Source organism: Dermacentor albipictus, chromosome 1, assembly GCF_038994185.2.
Source record: "Dermacentor albipictus isolate Rhodes 1998 colony chromosome 1, USDA_Dalb.pri_finalv2, whole genome shotgun sequence".
Classification (NCBI taxonomy): domain Eukaryota; kingdom Metazoa; phylum Arthropoda; class Arachnida; order Ixodida; family Ixodidae; genus Dermacentor; species Dermacentor albipictus.
Genome location: NC_091821.1, coordinates 137,485,746 through 137,502,891, shown reverse-complemented (window position 1 = coordinate 137,502,891; position 17,146 = coordinate 137,485,746). Strand labels below are relative to the sequence as shown.

General features: G+C 45.4%; 1 long non-coding RNA gene across 1 annotated transcript; it reads right to left on the bottom strand.

The window, feature by feature from the left end:
* Nucleotides 1–805: 805 nt before the first annotated feature.
* Nucleotides 806–1,506, bottom strand: LOC135911770 (uncharacterized). The gene is made up of 2 exons (XR_010567444.1): nt 1,372–1,506; nt 806–1,269 (listed from the first exon to the last, which is right to left on the bottom strand). It is a non-coding gene; the product is annotated as an uncharacterized lncRNA (long non-coding RNA).
* Between the last annotated feature and the right edge of the window lie 15,640 nt (nt 1,507–17,146).

Sequence of the window (17,146 nt, the reverse complement as noted above, 5' to 3'; positions counted from 1 at the left end):
CCCATGTTTTCGTGTTTTGGTCCTCCATGTGTTCTCTCAATTCTGGTTTTGCCAGTGTACCGATTGATGAGTGCAAAGTTTGAGGTAGTGTTTGCGAGGTTGCTTTTATTGATCTTCACGTGTTGTGTTAAGGCTAATGAGGTGTGAAGGCTGAACAAGTCTCCGCTTTCGCCTCCTTCGTGCGGCATCGGTGGTAGACGGACTGAGCGGCCTTTGCGACGATGCGGCCAAACCCAAAACCGAGTACTCTCGTCCATACGGAAAGAAGCGGTGCTTTGCAGAAGGGCGCGATAGGACGCGACAACCCTATGGTGGGTGTTTCGATGCATCGATTTTCCTGTTGAACAGGTGATCTCTACTCAACCGTACATCATAATGAGTATGCAGTTACATTGCACTGCCTAGTGGAAGGCCAAATCGCTTCGAGTTCCAGGACATATTAATTAAACTGCGTTAATCGCAGGCCTATATCGCGCAATTGACAACAAAAAGTGACGTCACATTTTCCTACCTTTTCCTTGTGTTCCTCTTGACGCCCAGTGCCCCATTGTTAACAACGAGCAATAATTCTGCGAACAACACACACCCTTTCTTGTAACTCCGCATTTGTGGGCTCTGACGCTTGATAAGCATAGGATTTCTTCTTAGATCCCAAGTACTTTCATTTGTTCTGATTGCGTGTCGTGCAATGTAAAATACCCATGTGATGTCACATGGAACGATGTGAAGTATTATATGTACCACACATCGACACACGAGAATAATTATACTCCGAAGGCTTATGCGCAAAAGGAATACAAGTTAGTAGACGGTGGAAGAATATATTTATTATCCTAATCATCAAAGAAGTAGAAATGTTAGAATTTCTTTATGTAGAGCGATCTAATAAAGGACAAAATACACACAAATCTCGTAATCTGGCAGCACGCCAAGCGCAGCGACCCACATATCGCTGTATCGCGCCTACGTGTCTGCATTCAATCACTACTCAGGTGGCCTTCCTCGCCACACCTGACGCATCCTCGTCGTCCTCCACAGTGAGCAGTGGGACAGTCCCGGCTCATGTGGCCTTCTTGGCTGCACTCGTCTGTTCGGCCGGTGGTGCTTCTCGCTGATAGGCCACGCTCCCTATGGCCGACGTCCCCGTGGATGGTAGGGAGCTCCCCCTTCTGTGGATTCGCCTCACGGAAGCAGACAGCTCCAGCCTCAAGGGCGCCTCCGGTAGGAAGCTCCTTGCGCCAGGTACAACCACGCTGCCCCAACCTGCGCCTTTATAGTCGCCGCTGTCATAGCAGCCATCCCCACAGACTCAGCAAGAGACACCAGAAATTGTGACGGTAATGGAGGCCCATCTGTTGCCTGACTACTTACCACAAGGCGGCCGGGCGGTTGCTGCTTCCATTACAACGTTGGCTCCGCGCCGGCGGCTGAGTCTGGAGAAACCGGCTGTGAAACTGATCCGAATGTCAGCCATGACCAAGTGTTCTCCACATCGAAGCCTTCTTCTTCTTCTTTCTCTGCTTGCGAGCACCACGTGCTTCTATAACTGCTCTAGTTTCTCCTCTGCAAGTATTACGAAATTAACGTTTATAGTTGTGGAACTTTGTGAGCTTTTGCTGGACAATTTCTGCGTTGGAAGTTTCTGAAGCTGATGGTGAACGCTGTTCTGTTCATGTGCGTTGTCTAGAAAAAATATATCTACTTAGATTTGTGGTACTTAGCTTGCCAGCTTGCTTTCAGAATGCAACAGAAGTAGTGATTTACTGCGGAAGGCGGAATGTTCTTGTTACCGCGTATAATTTACCAGATAATTCTTGAATAGCCTACCTTTCCTTAAAGTTACATTGCGCATCAAATTATTGTCTTTCCTAAGAAACGACGACGAAAAAGAAACTTGAGACGAGCGGGAGCTGCAAGTGTGTTAAAAATAGAAATGAAAAGCTGCGCGTGTAGGAGAAAAGCAAAGCACAATACGCAAATATCTCAGCACGAGGCAGGTGCTGCCCGTACGCGCTTGGCGAACGCCACACACAGGTGGTGCACTTGCTCAAATGTGTGTGATAACTTTATTTGGAATCCGGCGATTGGGAGGACCGGGCCTGGGGCCGCCTAGATGGCCATTGCGAGCTGCTGCTCCTGGGCTCGCTGGATGGCCCAAAGGTGGTTTTGGAGTCCTGAGCTGAGCATCGCGGTCGACCACCGCGCCCGTAGATTTTCCGAGGAGACTGCCATTTTATCTTGACAAATTTCACATCCCACCAACATGTGTTGAAGGGTGGCTCTAACAGACTTGCATAGCTTGCACATATCGCTCTCGTATATATCGGGGTAGAAAAATTTATGTTGCCCGGGACTTATATAAGGTTCTGTTTGTAACCGCATCCAAGTAACGGACTCAGCTCTGTTCAGTTTAGTGTGAAGCGGTGGTAATACTCGCCTCCGATTTTGATAGAATTCGGTAATATCATTAAATCTTGTTAATCTATCTTTTTCTGTCCAGATCTCCTCCTCCGCCTACTCCTGACGGATGGAAGTCACTCGTTGCTCAGCTAGGCGAGTAAGACGTCGAGCTTCGCGGTGTGCTACCTCGTTGAGATTGATAGCGGGAATGCCTGGAGTCGTATGCTTTGGAAACCAGAGCAATATCCCACCGTTGTTTTCTGCATTGGAGAATTTTGCTTGATTGACTCTGATGATGTGTTATGCCTCAGGAGAGATCCTGCCTTTCGCATAATTTCTAATGATCGCTTGAGAATCGTTAATGATGTACTGAGCATTCATGGAGACCAATGCTAGTGCAATGGCTACCTCCTCTGCTGTCTCGGAATGTTTGGTATTAACTGATGCGCTTGTAAGGGGTTATTGGTGTGATCTACGATTACTGCTACGTAGCTCTTTCTGTGTGGGTGTTCAGCCGCGCCTACGAAGGTTGCTCTGTCGTCTGACCCAAAGCTTCGGATCATTTTCTCTGCTCTACTCTTGCGTCTGCCATCGTTGTAACCTGAATGCATGTTCTTGGGCATATTTAGTACAAGGAGTTTGTCACGAATTTCTCTTGATATCGTCATATTTTCCCTCTATAGATTGTGGTAATTCATTCCTAGTTTGCTTAGTATATGGAGTCTCGTTTTGGTTTTGGTTAGTCGTTCTGCCTGAGATGTGATTGTGCTTCTATGAGTTCGTCCAGTGTGTTGTGGAGCCCTAACGTTAGCAAGAGATGCGTGCTTGTACTGATGGGAATCCCTAGTGCTAGTTTGTATGCCTTTTTATCAGGTTGTTAATTTTAGTCTTTTCAGCTGCAAACAAATTGTGGAAGGCTGCTATGTATGTTGTCCGATTGATTACGAACGATTGTATGAGCCGTAGGATGCTTTCTTCATTCATACCCTGGTGTTTGTTAGTAATTCGTTTGATTAATCTCGTGGTGTTTGTTACCTTTCTGTCTAACTTCTTTATGGTTTCTTTTTTGTGCCTTTGTTGTCGATTACTAGACCTACTACTTTGAGTTGGTTTGCTATGGGGATATACCGCGCGTTTTTGGCGTGTAGCTTGATTTTCTCATGAGCCTTGTTTATGTCGCATCCGTAGGGAGGCCTGCACATAAGTGTGGGTTGGTACAAGAGCAGTTCGGATTTATCTGCAGAGCATGTGAGGCCTGTTCCTATGACGTGTGGCTCTGCTGGGTTAATTGCAGTCTGGAGTTGTTCTATTGATCCGTCGCTGCCATCAAAGGTCCAGATACTACTATCGTCCGCATAGATTGTCTCATTGAAGGACCTTATGTGATTTAATTTTTCGGGAAGTCCCGTCAAGACGAGATTGAACAGCATCGGGGAGATGACAGGGCCTTGCGGCGTGCCCCTCCCTACGTCGATCTCGGGCGATGTGAGCCCTCCGACGGAGATGATTGCTTTCCTATCTGATAGAAAGCTCTGGATGTAGTTATACGTCCGTTGCACTAGTCCTGTTCGTTCGATGTTTTTCAATACGTTTGCATGCTTGGCCTTAGCGACAGCCTTTTTAAGATCAAGGTCAAGATGGCCCTTTTAGAGCGCGTTTTATGATCGATTATCTGGTGCTTAAGTTGAAGCATCGCATCTTGTGTCGAAATATTTTTGCGAAATCGTATCGTTGTATCTGGGTATATGTTATTATCCTCTAAGAAGTTATCTACTCTGCTTAAGGTTGCATGCTCCATTAATTTTCCGACGAAGAATGCTAAGGAGATTGGTCCGAGGTTGTCGATCTTAAGCTTCTTACCAGGTTTTGGAATGAGCGTTATCGTCGCTTTCTCCCATTGACCTGGCACTTCTGTCTTTACCCAAATCTCGTTTATGTATTCTGTTAGTTTGGCGATCGATTCATCATCGAAGTTCTTGAGAGGCTTGTTATTTATACCATCAGGGCGAGGGGCAAATTAGACGAAAACGTAAATGCACGTGGTGGAATCGGCGTTGCGTTGCGCCAACTTAATTTATGACTTGATTAGGAAACAAAGTTGCCTGTGATCAATACCGTAGTGATGCCGTTATTAAACAACAACGGTGAATGCGCGACTTCTCGTAAGGAAATTGCCAGGCTTCAGTGAATCCTTCATTCACCTCAATGAATTACTGCTAGTAACAGTTTAAGCCTCGACTTCTGGATGCGTCCATCGAATATGATGCACTATCTACAAATAGCGGAAGCCTCGGTAATTGTAGAAAGCGTTGAGGGAACTGCAACTCCACATGAATTCCGATTAATCATATCAGAATGGTAAGAGGCACTGTCACTGGTTAGAAGGCGCATATTCAGAAACGCGACTCCACATGCAGAAATATACGGGGTGATAATCTTCATATTTTATGGAATTTTTTTAAAAATTGCCTGTTGCAAAAACAAGTACATTTCAAATGTAATTCGAACATAATTGTTGTCGTTCAGCTGGATTATACAGAGAGGCGGACATTGTTTGCCAGAGAAATCGAAGCCCATATACAACTGATTAACAAAAAGTCATAAATTAACTTTTATATAATTTCCTTATTGGACATAGTGCATCCTATAAAGGACACGATAGGATGCGACGTCCGTAATATCGGTGTTCCGATACATCGGTTTTTCTGTTCAGCAGGTGATCTCCACGGAACCGTTCATCACAATGAGTATGCACTTACCATGCACTGCCTAGTGGAAAGCCAAATCACGTCGAGTTCCAAGAAGTGTTAATTATACTGCCTTAATCGCAGGGCTATATCGCACCATTGACAACAAAAACTAACGTCACATTTTCCTAATTTCTTTTGCGTTGCTCTTGACGCCCAGTGCTCCATTGTTAACACGCAATAATTCTGCGAACAACACACACCCTTTCTTGTATCTTCGCATTTGAGGGCTCTCGCGCTTGACGAGCATAAGATTTCATCTTGGATCCCAAATACTCTAATTTGTACTGACTTGTGTCTTGCAATATAAAATACCCATTTGATGTAGCGTGGAACGATGCGAAGCATTATATGTACCACACATCGACACATGAGAATAATAAAACAACGAAGGCTTATGCGCACAAGGAATATAAGTTAGTAGAACGTGGAAGAATATATTTATTATCTTAATAGCCAAAAAAGTAGAAATTTAAAGATTTCTTTATATTTAACGATCTAATAAACCCCAAAATACACACAAAACTCGTAATCTCGCAGCACGCGAAGCGCAGCGACACACATATCGCTGTGTCGGGCCCACGTGTCTGCATTCAGTCTCTGCTCATGTGGCCTTCTTCGCCACACTTGAGGCAGCCTCGTCGTCCTCCACAGTGAGCAGTGGGACAGTCCCGGCTCATATGGCCTTCTTGGTTGCACTCGTCTGTTCGGCCGGTGGTGCTTCTCGCTGATAGGCCACGCTCCCTCTGGCCGACGTCCCCGTAGATGGTAGGGAGCTCCCCCGTCTGTGGGTTTGCCTCACGCAAGCAGACTGCTCCAGCCCCCAAGGCGCCTCCGCTGGGAAGCTCCTGGCGCCAGGTAAATCCCATGGCGCCCCAACCTGCGCCTTTATAGTAGCCATTGTCAGAGGAGCCATCCGCACAAAAGGCCAGCAAGAGACGCCGGAAATTGTGACGGTAACAGAGGCCCATCTGTTGCCTGACTACTTACCAGGAGGCGGCCGGGCGGTTGCTGCTTCCATTCCAACGTTGGCTCCACGCCGGCGGCTGAATCCCGAGAAACCGGCTGTGAAACTGATCCGAATGTCAGCCATGACCAAGCGTTCCTCACGTCAGAGCCCTCTTCTTCTTTCTCTACTTGCGAGCACCACATGCTTCTATAACTGCTCTAGTTTCTCCTCTGCAAGTATTACGAAATTAACGCCTAGAGTTGTGTAATTTTGTGAGCGTTAGTGGCCATTTTCCGTGTTGGAAGTTTCTGAAGCTGATGGTGAACGCTATTCTGCTCGTATGTGGTCTCTATAACAAATATATCTACTTATATTTTTGGCACTTAGCTGCCAGCTTGCTTTCGGAATGCAACAGAAGTAGTGATTTCCTGCTGAAGGCTGAAGGTTCTTGTTACCGCGTATAATTTACGAGATAATTCTTGAATAAGCAACCCTTCCTTAGGCGAAAGTTACATTGGGCATCAAATTATTTACTTCCCTCGGCAACGACGACGAAAAAGAAACTTGAGACGAGAGGGAGCTGCAAATGTGTTAAGAATGGAAAGAAAAAGCTTCGCGTGCAGGAGAGAATCAAAGCACAATACGGAAATATCCCAGCACGAGGCAGGTGCTGCCCTCACGCGCTTGACGAACGCCAACTAAAGGCGGTGCACTTGCTCAAATTAGACGAAAACATAAATGCCAGCGGTGGAGTCTGCGTGGCATACCGCCCACTTAATTATGACTTGATTAGGAAACAAAGTTGCCTGTGATCAATTCCGACCGCTGTGATTCTGTTTTAAAACCATTATGGCGATTGCGCGAATTCTCGTAACGAAATTACCAGGGCTCATGAATCCTTCATTTACGTCAATGAATTACTGCGAGTAACAGTTTAAGCCCCGACTGTTGGATGCGTCCGTCGAATATGATGCGCTATCTACAAAGAGAGGAAGCCTCAGGCCCAAACAATAAAACGTTCCTTTCCTTCGAGCGCTTCCTAACCTTACGTGAGGCCTCCTTACAGCGAAGGCCAATGGAGGAACCAAGGGTAACCTGAAACCTCCCTTCACCCGTCCTCACCTAAGGAGCGGTTGCCGCGTGCCTGGGTTCGAGATTATCTCTTCAAATCTTTCTGCGAACACCATTATTCTATTAAAGAATGTATCTTCGCACAATCTTTAAATTGAATAGCTAATATAGAGAAGCGTGAACGCTTTCTTCTAGTTTTGTTTACTAAAGTTAAAAAAAAGTTGCGCATTACAGTGCAAAACTTGATGTGCTCCAGCAACGCTGGCACGCCGGCGTCTTGCACGCCTAGCAACACCTAGCAATGCTTTCATGCAGCACGCGTGAGTGAAACGAACATGCCTGGCAAGAAGTACCGTCCTCGCGCTTCTCCGCAGGTGGGCGACAGTGCGTATGCGCAAGCGAATGCCACGTGGTTAAGCAGTGAGGTGAAGCGCTCGTTCAGGGCCAGGAGCGGCGTCAGGACGCATGAAGGTAGCTTTGGAGATACCTTATGCTGAGGAAGCACCAAGGAAGCCTTCACCGAGGGCCCCTCAGTAAGGAAGCTTTCAGAGTGACATAAGGTAGCCTCACCGTAATGAAGGCTTCCTTAGTGAGGTAAGGAAGATTTCATTGTTTGGCTCCTTATGCTGAGGAAGTACCAAGGAAGCCTTCACCGCGGGCGCCTCAGTAAGGAAGCTTTCAGAGTGACATAAGGTAACCTCACTGTAATCAAAGCTTCCTTACTGAGGTAAGGAAGATTTCATTGTCTGGCAGTAATTGTAGAAAGTGTTCAGGGAACTCCAACTCCACATGAATTCCGAGAAATCACTTCAGAATGCTAATAGAAACTGTCACTGGTTAGAAGGCGCATTTTCAGAAACGCGATGCCACATGAAGAAATATACAGGGTAATAATTTTCATAATTCAAGGAATTTTAATAAAAATTGCGTGTTGCAGAAAAAAACGTAATTCAAATGTAATTCAAACATAAATGTAGTCGTTCATCTGGATTATTCTGAGGCGGACATTGCTTGCAAGGAAAATGAAAGCACATATACAACTAATTAACAAAATTTCATCAAACAACTTCTTAATTAATTCCTTTATTGGACATAGTGCAGTCTATGAATTGCAGCCGGTGAGTTCGCAAGGCGCTTCAACTTTAAATTATATTCCAGAGTGACACCAGTGTGGAGATAGGCGCCCTAAAGTTCGCCTTAATAGTGCACTGTTGGTCCACTTCTGTTCAACTGCTCTCGTATGCGCAACATCTCGGAAGTAACTGAGCGCTCATGTATGTTGTCTCGCACTTTGGGACATGATATTCTTACGGGGATGTTGCGAGTATATAAAATCTATATTTGCAACACAGGCACGTAGCAAGGATTTTTTTCAGGGGGAGGAGGGCAACCCAAGGTAACTTCTATGCAAATGCGGGGGCGGTAGCTTTACTAGTACAAATGTGAATGACGTCCATCATTGGCCATAAAAAAGGGTAAACCCACAAAAGAGAAATGAAATAAGGTGTATTTTACAGGTACGCATGTGCGATACATCTCTCCTTTACTTGGAAAACTAGGAACTACGCCAAATGCACTTGCGCAGGAAGAACACGAAGGACACTCCAAAAACAAGTAAAGAAGCCAAAGTGTAAAATATAGAATACTTTAGTAGAATACAACTTAAGGAGAACAGCAGTTGGCAACCAAGGCACACAAACTGCGCGGAGTGGTGTTACTTCCCCAGCGAATCACAGAAGCAAACAATATCTTCGTCATTCGGCCTTTTCAACATGGCTTCGTACGTGATACCTCCGGAGCGTCTTGTGTTCCTGAAGAGACTTTTCATCGGCGGAAGCAATGAGGTATTCAACAGACATGGACAAAGTGTCTGGAGTCTGAGCATTTCACTCTTCAAACGTCGTCGGTGCCATTCATTTCACTGCTGAAAGCGTTTTACTCATGAAACTCCAGTGCGAACTGAAGTGAAACTTGACAGTAAATTGCTGCAGCAAAGCAAGCATGTTATTTCAGTTCAATAAAGAATTAGGCTTTGGCCATTCCACAATAATAGGCGAGGGAAAAGGTATAAAATAACGCGCTAATAACTTTTTTTTTTGCGGCTTCCGCCTTGTTTAGGAAACCGGAAAAATTTGAAGCACCAATTACTTGCAGCCTCGCGGATGAACAGTGGCTGGCGGTTATGAATGCGTGGGCGAGGCTTCACTGCGACTTAATTCGTATCCGACTATACCCGCGTTTTTTTAATTCGCTCTGGAAGAATTATACAGAGAGATATATTTGCGGAATTGACAGTACTTTTGGATCCCTCGTTTATGCTCTACCAAGTGCCACAACCTACTCGTATTGCTATTTGAGAAGCTACATAACGATGCGTGGCTGCCAGTCCCGTACAACCGCGTAGGGTTTTGGACGCTGCGATTCTAGACGTACTATGCCCACCGCGGAAGGTTAGAAAAACACCTACATAAGCACAGCATAGAAGTGGCTACGTTAGACGGCTCGCGGCAAGCCGATAATTCGAGGAAATATTGAAGCAAAAAGAAAAGATAAACGCAATTGGCGTTTCCTTTGGCCGCAACTCGTTTCATGTGCATACAGACCAGCTGACAAGGAACCCAATCCCTTTCCTGGTCCCTGAGTCGATCGAAACAAACAAGGTCGAACTAACGAAGCAACGGCGATGCGCGTCGAAAAGACGGTGACTACTGAATGCATGTCGAGTTAATCGCGCGGCCACCGAATCGATGAGAAAACCGGCCTTCACACCCCAGGACATGCCGATATAACTACCGCCATCTAAAAGGAGTGAAAAAGGCAGCAAAATGTTGACCGCCGAATGGCTGTCAAGTTTCAACGTCGATTTGCCCGTGCTTTATGAATGTGTGTGAGAAGCGGTGGCGTGGGGAGGGGGAGGGAGGGGCGAGGCATGCGTCTTAATTTCGAGGGGGGGAGCCCGGGCCCCCGTTGGGTGCCTGTTACAACATACATACAGGATGAGTCAGAATAGCTTAGACGGCTGACCACCAACAACACGCAACAGCCAGCGTCGCCAACCTTCTTCCTTTCTCTTCTCTCATCCTTGCGTAACAGGACGCCCGAGTGGCGAAGCACCGTGTCGGCGCATGACAGGCGAAGAATTGCCAGCGAAATATGGCTTCAGCGGCAAAACATGCACGACATCCACAGGCGTCTGATTTGAGGATGGTTCAAAGTGTAGCGACAAAATCTCGTCATTGACGTCGTTAATTTGGCGTAGGACTTCATAAGGCCCTGTGTAGCGAGAGAGAAGCTTCTGGGAGAGGCCAACCCTACGATATGGTGACCAGAGGTGCACCCAAGCACCTGGTGCGAACTTAACATCGCGATGGCAGCGGTCGTAACGCTCTTTCTGTAAATTCTGTGGGGCGAACAAATGAGATTGGGCGACTTGACGTGCCATGCGAGCACGATAGATGATTTCACGACTGTACTCAGTTGCTACACGTGGCACAGAAGGGAGGATGGTGTCAAACGGCAGTGTGGGGTCGCGACCACACAGGAGATAAAAGAGTGAACATCCTGGGGAGTCATGTCGGGACGACTTATTCGCGAACGTCACGTAAGCCAGCGTGGGGTCCCAGTCGCGGTGATTGTTGGAGACGTACATCTTCAGCATCTCTGTGATTGTTCGGTTGAGACGTTTCGTTTGTGGGTGGTAGGCGGTGGACAGCTTGTGCTCAGTGGCACAAGAGCGGAGGAGGTCGGCCACAACTCGAGACAAGAACGGGCGGCCGCGATCTGTAAGTAACTGTCGAGGTGCACTGTGTTGGAGGATAAAGTCGTGAAGGAGAAGATCGGCGGCGTCACTTCCGCAACAAGTCGGCAACGCCTTTGTTATCGCGTAGCGTGTCGCTTAATCAGTTGCGACGGAGATCCACTTGTTTCTCTAGTCGTTGTCGGAAAAGGGCCTAGGAGGTCAACGCCTACCGAAAGAACGGTTCAGAAGGAACATCACTGGTATGGAGTTCTCCGACAGGTGCCACGGGAGGTTTCTTCCGGCGCTTACACAATTCGCAAGTTGCGACATAACGGCGCATAGAGCGGTAGAGGCCCGGCCAGAAGAAGCGTCGTCGTACGCTGTCGTATGTACGCAAAACTCCAAGGTGTCCCGCCGTCGGTGCATCATGAACTTGTTCGAGAACGTCGGGTCGCAGATGAAGAGGGACGACAAGCAGCAACTCAGGGCCGTCAGGGTTGATATTGCGGCGGTGGAGGATGCCGTCATGCAGCACGAACATGCGGCACGTCCCGTCGGTGCAGCCAGATTACACTGCGGCGATGATGGACTGTAAGGATGCATGCGTCGAGTTCTTCAGCGCGCATGTCGGTCATGTCAGTCAACGCCATCACGCATGTCACTAGAGCATGCGCAACAGGATCGGGAGGATCTACGGGGTGACGCGAGAGGCAGTCAGCGTCCTTGACGAGGCGTCCAGTCTTGTAATGGACACTAAATGAAAATTGCTGGAGGCGCAAAGTCCAGCGACCAAACCGTCCAGTCGGTTCCCGGAGGGAAGACAGCCAGCAGATTGCGTGATGGTCTGTGACAACCGAAAACGTCCGGCCGTACAAATATGGCCGGAACTTGGCGACAGCCCAAACTAAAGCCAAGCACTCCGGCTCAGTGATGGAGTGATTTCTCTCGGCAGCTGACAGCACGCGGTTGGCGTAAGCTATCACGCACTTGGTACCATTCTGGTGTTGCACGAGAACAGCGCCCATGCCATTGCTGCTTGCGTCAGTGTGGACTTCGGTCGGTGCAGACGGATCAAAGCGGGCAAGTATGGGAGGGGTGGTGAGCAACCCGATGAGAGTGGCGAACGCGTGAGTCTGCTCCGGGCCGCATGAGAATGGCGTGCTCTTCTTTAGAAGATCTGTCAAAGGCCGAGCAACGTCGGCGAAGTTTTTGACGAAGCGGCGAAAGCAAGAACACAGGCCGACGAAACAGCGTATGCCAGAGGCAGAACCTGGCACAGGAAACTGCGTACGGCGAGAAATTTTTCCGGATCTGGTGGGACACCGGATGCGTCAACGACGTGTCCCAACACACTGACCTGACGGCGCCCGAATTGACACTTCGTGGAGTTCAGTTGAAGGCCGGCTTTTCGGAATACCGCAAGAACTACAGCGAGTCGGGTAAGGTGCCTGCCGAACGTGGGAGAAAAAAACAATAACGTCATCAAGGTAACAAAAACAGGTGGTCCACTGTAGCCCCGCAGAAGAGAGTCCATCATACGTTCAGATGTCGCAGGAGCATTGCATAGTCCAAAGGGCATGACTTTACACTGATATAAGCCATCCGGCGTGATGGAGGCCGACTTCTCGCGGTACATTTCATCAACTGAAATTTGCCAGTAGCCGGATCGAAGATCGATGGACGAAAAGTATTTAGCTCCGTGCAAGCAGTCCAAGGCGTCATCGATGCGTGGCAGTTGGTAGACGTCTTATCGCGTGATCTTGTTTAAGTGGCGATAATCGCTGCAAAAACGCCAGGTACCATCTTAATCTTTCACAAGGACGACAGGCGAAGGCCAAGGACTGGCTAATGGCTAGATTTATTTATGAATACTGCGATCTTGCACACAAGATCATAGCAGGTGGGAAACATTGTGTTAAGATACAGAAAAACAGACACAAAGAGAAAAAATTGCACATAGAAATTCAACAAGAGAATAGAGCGACAAGGTCAATTAACAACAATCAATTCAAGTGCTTTTGAAATGAATGTAATGCTGTCTGTCTGACATCGTCATCCGTGAGGTTATTCCAATGAGTGATGGTCCTTGGAAAAAAGGAATATTTAAAACAATTAACTCGCGGATTTAATGGTGTTATAGAAAGAGAATGGCCATTTCTAGTTTGGTACCCCGAGGAATAGATAAGGATATTGGAGGTGTCAACTTTGAAATTATTATAATTAATTGATAGAAAAACTTTAAGCGACATATGCGATTTCCCTTAGGAATAGAGGGTAAACAACTTTTTATGAGGAGGTCACTGACTGATGCTCGCCCGTCGGTGTTATATTTAAACCTCACTGCTTTCTTTTGGATTCTTTCAAATTTATTTATGTTTACCTTTGTAAAAGGGTCCCACATAATTACTGCATATTCTAAGATTGGTCTAATAATAGTGTTGTAGGCAAGGAGGCGTGTACCAGGGGTTGCTAGCTTAAGCGAGCGTCGTAAGAAAAAAAGCTTTCGGAGAGCGTTTGCTGAAACATAGTCCACATGCCTGGTCTAAGAAAGATTATCAGAGATTCATAGACCTAGATACTTATATTCTGTGACTTCAAGAAGAAAATTATTATTAGCAGTGTAGTAATAGAGAAGAGGGATCTTTTTAAGTGTTATTCTCATAAATACGGTTTTTTCAAGGTAATTGATATTTGCCACTTCTCACACCAAGTACTATTTTTGCAAAATCATTATTCAGCCTAATTTGATCATCAGTCGAACTTATTTTCTCCTACAGCACGCAGTCGTCCGTATATAACTTAACACGTACTGACAGGTTTTAACAATATCATTAATAAACATTAAAAACAGTAGGGGGCCGAGGACGGATCCCTGAGGAACACCAGAGTCGACAGGAACGTAATTACAGCAAGTTTTATGCAGTTCGACAAACTGACGGCGATGAGATAGGTACGATTGTATCCATGTTAATATCTGTTTATTATTTATAATAAAACTGAGTTTATGAAGTAGTTTCTTGTGCGAAACCTTATCGAAAGCTTTTCGAAAGTCCATAAAGATAACATCAGTTTGTTTTCCTTCGTTGATTGCTGTCGCAAAATCATGGATTGTTTCGACCAGCTGAGTGCATGGGGAATACCCTCGTCTGAAACCGTGTTGAACAGCTGCCAGTACATTATGATCGTCGAGCAAATTAGTTAGATGCTTATGAGTGATGGGTTCCAATAATTTGCACGTTGTTGAAGTTAATGAAATAGGGCGATAATTTTCAATACACGTCTTCTCTCCACTTTTGTGCAAAGACTTAATTCTAGCAGTTTTCCAATCACACGGTAGAACACTTTCTTTCAATGATCGAGTGAATAGGACGCACAAATACTTTGAACACCACTCTGCATACTGTTTAAGGAAGGCATTTGGAATATCATCTGGTCCAGGTGATGTCTTAATATCCAGTTTTAACAATAGATTAAAAACACCCTCTTCAGAAATTATAACATCAGGCATGGAAGGACGGCACATGCTAAAGGGTGGGAGACGCCCGTCATCTTTCGTGAAAACTTTCTTAAAGGTATTATATAATGCTGCTGAAACCTGGACATTGTTACTTACATGTTGTCCATTTATAATAAATGCATCAGTAGAACGAGAAACTGGTGCAATTGACCGCCAAAACTTTTCAGGTGCAGTTTTTATAAAAGCCGGAAGTTGCTTATTGTAGTATTTTTCTTTATCTTTCAGAATGCACTGTTTTAATTTCTCTGAAATTTCATGAATTTTTGCCTCTAAAGACGCTTAGCTTGATTTTTTTATTCTTTTCTTTAATCGCTATAGCTTGCGCTGCAATTGTAAAGTTTCTCGCGCAGTCCAGGGATTGTTATTTTCTGACTTCTTGCATATCACTGGTACAAAACGCTGAATGCAGTCACGAACAATGTTTCTGAAAAGAAGCCACAGGTCATCCACGCTACAAGTGCTGTGCAGAAAACTATAATCATCATCATAATCATCATTTATTGGACCCTAAGGACCCTTTACAGGGTATTACATAAGGGGGGGGGGAGTCATAGATATACATAAGTCAAACATGTTACATCAAGAATTAATTGAAATAGCGCAGGTTAAGTAATGCAGCAAAACAAAATAGGAGTACAGGCAACTTCATAGGCAACAACGCTTGGAATGAAGAGAGAGATTGTTCAATTGTAGTTTCAAAAATGTGAAAGCAACCGCTCTTTAAATTCTTCAGGATCATGCTCCCTGACAATTGCATCTGGGAGTGCATTCCATTCCTGGATTGCTGTGGGTAAAAATGATTTATTGAAGGCAGCAGTCTATCCATACAGGCGCTGTAAACTGAGTGAATTGAACAGGCGTCGTGACGAACGTGCTGGTGGTAGAAGAAGTGATTCGCGCAGATGTTTAAAATGGTAGTACAACTTGTGGAATAAGCATACATGTGCTATCTTGCGTCGATAGACTAATGTGGTTAAATTGAGCGATAACTTAATACTACTGATACTAGTTTTGTAGTCATATTTTGAAGATATGAATCGAGCAGCACGGTTCTGGACCGATTCTATTGCATTGATTAGATATGTTTGATGTGGACACCAAATCGCGGAAGCGTATTCAAGTTTTGTTCAAACAAAAGTTTCGTATGCCAGTTTACGGACGGAAGGGGGTGACAACGATAATGTTCTTCTGATGAAGCCTAACGTTTTAGAGCTGTCTGCGATCAGTTTCGTGATGTGTTCCGAGCAGTTAAGATGGCTAGCGATTAGGATACCGAGGTAGCGATACGTTTGTACTTGCGAGATGTTGACTGTGCGTAATGAGTACTCATGGGTGATGTTAGTGTGCTTTCGGGAAATTTGAATAAATTTGCATTTAGAAATGTTAAGCTGCATCAACCATTTGGTACACCAGTTATCTATTAAATGCAGGTCGTTCTGAAGAAGGGCCTGGTCAGACTCAGTAGAAATCCGACGATAAAGGACACAGTCGTCCGTGAAGAGGTGTATCGATGAACAAATACCACAAGGGAGGTCATTAATGTAGATGAGAAAGAGAAGGGGACCAAGGACTGATACTTGTGGAACTCCAGAAAATACCTTGCTTGAGGCTGAAGAACATCCACCTATAACGGTGTACTGGAGGCGGTCGGTGAGGAAGCATTTAATCCAGACTAGAATTTGCCGGTGTAGGCTGAGAGAAGAGAGTTTGCAGATTAGTCGTGCATGGGGAACACGATCGAATGCCTTTGAGAAGTCTAAGAATATTACATCAGTTTGAAATAATGAATCTAGGTTCAAATGAAGCTCGGTGGTAAATTCAAAAAGTTGCCTTTCGCAAGAAAGACCAGACCTGAAACCGTGTTGATTGGCGAAAAAGAACCCGTTGTTATCAAGGTGTACGGCGACTTGGGAATAAATTATATGTTCCATTAGTTTGCATGCAATGCATGTTAAAGAGATTGGACGATAATTTGAAGGATCGGACCTAAAAGACCTATGGCCCCAGACCTAAAAGACCTAAAAGACCGTTGAAGGATCAGACCTAAAATCTAAAATATCAGTAATCGATTCATTGTCAGCACGGGCGAAATTAGGAAAGTGTCGAGTATCACCCTTTCGGTCCAATAATATGTCTTCTATTACCAAGATTACGGCTTGATGATCAGAAATACCAGCCACTACATTACATGAAAGTTTTTCTTTGATATTGCCTCGTACCAAGAATTAATCCAGTATTGATGATGAATCTTGTTGGATTCTAGTAGGGTTCTTCACAATTTGTAAGAGATCGAAATGAAACATGATATCAAGCAGAACATCTCCTACAGCGTGCGGAGATTCAACGGAAAAAGTAGCCCAGTTTATGTTTGGTAAGTTAAAATCTCCAGCTAAAATTAACTTATCGTCTGGTTTCGTGTAGCAATAAAGATATTTTTAACTTCATCTAAGACAGCGACATAGGAACCGGGAGGCGCATAGATAACACCAAGGATATATCGGAAATTGTTAGCATGTACTTTACAAAAGACAGCTTCAACTGTACCAACATCAGGCAGTTTTAAAATCTGAAATGTGCTTTTGAACAGTACAGCCACTCCGCCACCTCTTCTGTCGCGGTCTTTCCGAAAGACTTTATAGATTCTTGGCACAAATTAGGAATAAAATATTTCTTCATCTAACCATGTCTCTGTTAGCACAGCTATGTCCGGATTAGGCGTTCAG